The following is a 6,856-nucleotide window of genomic DNA, read 5'->3' as shown; positions in this document are numbered from 1 at the left end:
ATGTTTTCAAGGAATCAGCTTTTAAAGTCATTGATTTCCTTCCATGTTCATTCTCTTTTTCAAAGATTTCTGCTTTTACCTGTATTATAACCTGCTTTCTAATATTTTGGTTTTAACTTTATCTTTTCTTTCTTAACATCTTAAATTAGGAACTCATTTCTCATTTCTACTTCCTGAATTTTAAATCTTTCTCCCTTCCTACTGTAAGAATTTAATATCTTTCTTAATTTCTTAAGAACTCATTTCTCATTCCTACTTTCTGAAATATTAGATCTTTCTTCTTTCCTGCAATAAGAATTTAAGACTATCAGCTTTCTTCAAAACACTGCATTAATTGTCTCTCTTAATCGTGATATGCAGTATTGCATTCTTATTTAATGTGCTTCAAATTATTTTCTAACTTTTTGGGAGTTCTTTAATTCATGAATTATTTTGAAGTATGCTGTTCAATTTCCAAATTTAATTTCAATTTATTATAGTTACAGAATATATTCTGTATAACTTTAATATTTTAATAACTTATTAAAAATATGAAAATTCATATTACCTTAGTCCAAAATATATACAGTGTACATTAAAAATAATGCACAATCTGACAGCTTTTGGTGACGAATTCCATAGATATAATTTAGTAATGATAGTTAATAATGCACTTAGGTCTCTTTGTTCTTTCCAATTATTTTTTCTAGTTTATTTATTCCTAGCAAAGGATTTTAAAATCTTGTCTGTTTATTGTTTATTTTTTCTTTTAATTCTATTCATTCTTCTTTATGTATTTTTAAGTTCTGTTATGTGCAGACACATTTATTATTGTTATATCTACTCAGCGAATGTCCTATTTTATTATGAGATGACCCTTTCTATATCTAGTAATAGTATTAGTTATGACACGTATTTTCCCTGATATTATTACAGCCATTCTTGACTGCTTACTCTTCCTGATTGAATGATTTATCTTCTTCCAATCTTTTACTTCTAGCATGTCTGAGCCATGTGTTTCTCTTAAAGACACAATATCACTATGTGTAGACTCTTTTATTCTTTCTGGGAATCCCTAATTTTAAACTGGAGTCTTTACTCAATTAACATTTATGCAATTATTCATGTGTCTGGATTAAATGGTGCATAATGCCATATTTTTATGTCCATATCCTTCTTCATGTTAGAATTTGCATACATACTACAATTACATTGATCGTAAAGTCCCAAAACAATTTTTTAATGATTCAAAAGACATCTATTATCTCACATACTTACTTTTTTGGGCCAAGAGCAGTTAGATCTACTTTTTAACAAAAATCCATGAAACAATACAATTTTATTTACTTCAGTTTTCGTGTTGTACTTTACATCTTTAAAGCCGCTTACCCTGCATAGCTACTATTGCGTGTACTATGACCTACAACTCCCCATTTCTCCTCCAAAACCTTTCCTGCCACTCATGGTAACTATCATTTTATGTTCTGTCTTTGTATATTTGAGCTTCCCCCCCCCCTTATTCTGCATATTATTGGGATTATGCAATAGTTTTATTTCTGCGCCTGTCTTATTACTATTAGGATAATGCCCTTTATACCCACCCACATTGTCGGAAATGGCAGAATCTCCTTTTTTAAAGCTAAGTAACATTTCTTTCTTTTACTCTTCTTTTGAGACAGGGTCTTGTTCTGTTTCACAGGCTGGAATGCAGTGGCGCAATCTCAACTCTCTGCAACCTTTGCCTCCTGGGTTCGAGTGATCCTCCTGCCTTGCCTCAGCCTCTCAGTTAACTGGGACTACAGGCGCACACCACCATGCTTGGCTAATTTTTACATTTTATGTAGAGACAGGGTTTTGCCATGTTACTCAGTTTCGTATCTGAGCTCAAGTGATCCACCCACCTTGGCCTCCTAAAGTGTTAGGATTACAGATGTGAACTACCGTGCCTGGCCACTATTATTTCATTATATTTAAAAAACATTTTCTTTAGTGATTTGTTTGCTGATGAACATACAGATTGTTTCCATATATTGGCTTTAGTGAATAATGCTGCAATGAAAAAGGGTCTGCATTCTTACTGAATGAATTTTGGCTGTCTTCTATGGAATATGGGAGCAATTGCTGTGTTATTTTCTGCTACCCAATTAATGACGAAACAAGCTGAAGATAATAGAATAGTGTTTATTATTGACTTGATATTTTTGGTAGTGTTGTTACTTAAATTGTCCTTTTCTGATTTTGTCAAAACAATTTATCCTGTAAAAATATTTAAGATTATTTACATATTGTCATTGATCTGAAATAGTGCTACTGTGTATTTAAATGTGCTCCTCTGTTAGTTCTTCCTTCTAGTTACTTTGTTTTCTTCTCAACTATTGGGGAATTATATTGCATGATCACACGCTGTAATGTTTTACTCCCTTTCTTGAAAGGTTCACTTTAAGCTGTTTAATTCTCTGTAAAGCCTCTTTGAAGGTTGTAAGAAGTTGTCACCCAATTCTAACTTTATGGTGCTGTTTAAACAATGGCTTTCAGTGATATAGCTTCTACAGTTAAGAAGACTGTGTTCCAAGGTGAAACTGGCAATAACTTAATCACCTCATTCACAGTCTTGGATTTTTATCTTATATTTTGAATAATTTCTTATAACTTATTGTATTTTAATTTCTTATAGTGTGTAATTTTCTTGTGCACTTTAAGAAATGTCTGATCATTTTTTTCCGAGGATTTTGCTATTGATCTATCAATAGTGTAGTCTCTCTATTTGAGATTGCTTAATAATTCTTTTAAAAATGTTATATATCCTAAACTGCTGTATTAAAAAAATCAGAGTTGATTTTGATCCATCTATCTGTTGATCTATCATCTGTGTATCTATTATTTACCTGCTTTTGTTCCTCTAGTCTTTTAATTTAATAACCTAGACTTGCTTCATACATTTAATCATCTCTATTTTCCCTTTCATATTTTAAAACTGAAGCAGAAAGAAGTTGACTCATCTGTGTGAAGGCGAGTGGCTCTTATCATCTAACACACACTCATGCTGCAAGTTTGGCAGGGACCCGGTCATCATCCCAGAAGGTCTCCAGTGTCAGAATGCAAAGGTTTTAGTCTCATGCACTTAACCCAACTAAATGTCCTGGAACCAGATGAGAGCTTATACAGTTTGCAAGCACAAGAGATAAACATGTATGAGGTTAAGAGTAAATATTTGACCATTATTTATTCTGCAGAGATGAGTGATAAAGAGGTGGTAAAAATATTTTGTAATATTTTGTTGAGCTATTTCATTTTTTACCACTATTTCTCTCCAATTTTTACCTTCCTCTTTGTCATATCTGTACCCTAAAGTGATGCTTAGGGCCTGTGGTGGTTCTAATGAAATGATCCACAGCTCCTTTTATGCATCTTTAAACTTAAGCTTCTGCACTTTTGCCCAAGTAGCCGATACTCATTCAAATGTTGTTACTCTGCTATATATTAATTGATAAATCCCAGAGTGCAATTCTGAATTCCAAATTCCATGTAACAGAGCTGGATGGAAAGATATGAGGGGACATATATATATATATATACACACACACAGACACACACACACACACACACACACACACACATATATGCACTTCATATTTACATATACCTAAATATATATCTCTAAAATATTGAGAGACATATGTTTAACATATAAATCTATATGAATATATATATATATATTTAATGTTCTTTAAAGAAAATTAACCATCTTTCAAAACTAAATGCAAACAATTTATCAGAGCAAGGTTTATTTTATGCCCAATCGAAAAGAAATATATCTTTATTGAAGACTTTTATGTCTCTTCATAAAATATAAAGGAATTAATGACTACAGTAACAAAATTATATGAGCAAGACATGAAGGTTTTTATTATTGTTATTATTCAATGCATAATACTTTGATATTTTCTAACCTTTACTTTTATTACTTTAAATATCAAGACATAGAATCTTTTCCCTAAATCCATTGTAGTTTGCTCTGGTTTTTCTTTTTTCTCTATAACAGCTGTTGGTGTTATTAAAGATATTAATAATCTGTAACAGTAATTAAGAGTTTTGTCAGTTTGTATTTTATTTGTCTAAAATTTCAAAGTAAGAGAATATATATTTATTATAATAATGATTTTAAATTTTAAGAAAATCATGTGCTAAATAGAATCTTTAAAGTTAAGTAATTCATATCCTATGTTCTTAATTCTTTTGAAATCCAGTAGATATACAATAAACTGCACCCATTTTAAGTGAAAAACTGCTTTTAGAAATTTCTCACTGAAATAATTGCCATATCTTCAATATATAGACAACTTCCTTCACTTCAAAAAGTTTCCTCATGCTCTTTCCAGCCAAGGGTTCCCTCAATTGCATGACCGAGGCATCTATTCATCTATTTTTTGTTACTATAGATAGATTGGTTTTGCCTTTTTGAGATCATAGATTTATTAGTTCGCCTTTATTTTTGGAATTTGATATAAATAGTTTGAGACAGCATTTACTCCTTGATGTATGGTTTCTTTCACTGGGCAGAGGGTTTTTGAGGCTTAGCTGTGGTATTGCGTGTGTGTGTGTATTACAATTGCTGAGAAATTTTTCATTATGGGACTCCAGGCACTCTTTATCCATTAGCACATTGATAGACATTAGGCTGTTTCTTATATTGGGCTATAGAAGAATTTATAATTTTTTGCTAAAATAATAAATATAATTAAACAAATAGAGTCCAAATAATGCTCAAATGTGAAAGAACTGGAGTGAACATCTATAATTTAGAAATGCATGTATAGCTACACTTTTATTTTACTAAATAATATTTTTATTTTATTTGTTAAATATAGTACAGTAACATTGATTAGGAGTATAAATATAGGATGGGATTTCACAGTGTTAACTATGTTACCTATAGAGGCTACATTTTTTTTTTCTTTTTTTTTTATAAAACCAGGGGAAAGCGCGAATGCAGTCCCCCACTACCACAAATTATGCAGTTGAGTTTCCCGCATTTGCGGAAATCTCAGGGGTCAGCACATCCGGAGTGCAATGGATAAGCCTCGCCCAGGGAAAACCACCTTTGGGATCATGGTATCTCCCCTGCCAGGTAAGTATAGAGGCTACATTTATATTCACCAAAATGACATCATCCTTACTATACCTCTTCATCTTTGAGATGTTGATATGGAGAAGGAAGACACGAAACCAAGGCAATGTACTTTAACTTGTGAAGGTGGGGAGGAAGTTATTAGATTGCATTGGCTATGTTACTCATGAAAGTATATAGATGTAATTAGCATATTTATTACATTTGTCATAGTTAAATACATTACCTTACTTAAATTCCAAAGAAATAAAATTTACAAATTAGTCATGTTACACTTAAAATGAGAACCTATTTGCATTTTAATGCTCTTTAATCATTCATAACACTAATATTTATTAAGTAGATTATAAAACATTTCAAAATGTGTCTAGGTTGTATAACAAACATCTGGCAACCTTACCAAGGGTTACCTATTTTCACAGAATTATTAACTTTTTGTTTCCATAGAACGTAGCACTGCATTTGCTCATTCTTTAAAAATAAAGCTATAATTTATATTCTAAAATGCTGATATTTTTCATAATGATATTGGTATATATATATACACAATATATATACACACTATATATAACTATATATATTGTTATACATATAGTTATATATAGTGTATATATATATACAGTATATATATACAACTATATATATAACTGTTATATATGTAACTATATATAGTGTATGTATATTGTGTATATATATATACCAATATTATAAAAATATCAGCATTTTATATATATTTATTATTATTTATTTATTATATATAGAGTTATATATATAGGGTATATATATAAAACTATATATATAACTATATATAGTGTGTTTTATATATATAATATACATATATACACTATATATAGTGTGTATATATATAGGTATATATATATTGATATATATAATATATAACTATATAGTTTGTGTATATATACACACATATATATTGTGTATATATAGTGTGTATATATATATATAGTGTATATATATAAGTACAATATATAGTGTAAATGTATATAAACACACACACATATATAATGGCCTTACATATATTTCAGGCATATATTATAGAAAATTTGTTCAGGTAATTTTATGTTATCGAAATGAATACATGTTTATGTGCACATATTTTAAGAAACATAACAAATACTAAAATCTTCTATGTAATTTTAATTAAGTTAATAAACATTTGAAATTTATTATGAAAGTGTGTGTGCATATGTATGAGTATAATTTTATACAGGTATTTTCAATACAATATTCCCTTTTTAGTAACAAGGACTGTCTTGCTATTTCCCTGAGCTTGACTAAATTTAGACAGGCTTTATTCTGTCCTCAGCCCCCTGACCTCCCTCCTACTGCAGGTAGTTTAACTGCAGAAGTCCCACAATTCTTTCTTAGAGCATTTAATTAGAAATCTTGTAATTGCAAACTCTTTTCTCCTTTAAAAGTAAACATTTTTAAGTTTTTTGCTTGTTTTGTTTTTGCTCCTTCTAAAACCCAGGACTGTCTGTCTCAAGAATCTGGGAGGCATCTCTTTAAGATGTAATATGTAAAGGATGATCGTACCCCTATCTCTCAATCTTTATAGGGGGCTAGGACCCTAACTTCAAATATATAAGTAACTTGCTCCAAGTTGTAAAACTATCTCTTGTCACATAGATACAAGAAAGTTTGGTTTTTCTGTGAGTAAGGCCAATTGTCAAACCCACCTTAAGGAAGGAGACCCAGGCATCTAGGATCACCTCCCCCTTGACCTCC

The 6,856-nt window shown here is 30.4% G+C and overlaps 1 non-coding gene across 1 annotated transcript; it reads right to left on the bottom strand.

Annotated features, from left to right (window-relative positions):
• Positions 1 to 4,951: 4,951 nt before the first annotated feature.
• On the bottom strand, positions 4,952 to 5,115 carry LOC116530575. The gene has a single exon (XR_004260072.1). It is a non-coding gene; the product is annotated as a U1 spliceosomal RNA (small nuclear RNA).
• Positions 5,116 to 6,856: the final 1,741 nt, after the last annotated feature.

This window comes from Sapajus apella, unplaced genomic scaffold (genome assembly GCF_009761245.1).
Source record: "Sapajus apella isolate SASKATOON/1434 unplaced genomic scaffold, GSC_monkey_1.0 scaffold67, whole genome shotgun sequence".
NCBI classification, from domain to species: Eukaryota; Metazoa; Chordata; class Mammalia; order Primates; family Cebidae; genus Sapajus; species Sapajus apella.
This window is presented reverse-complemented; position numbering and strand designations above follow the sequence as displayed.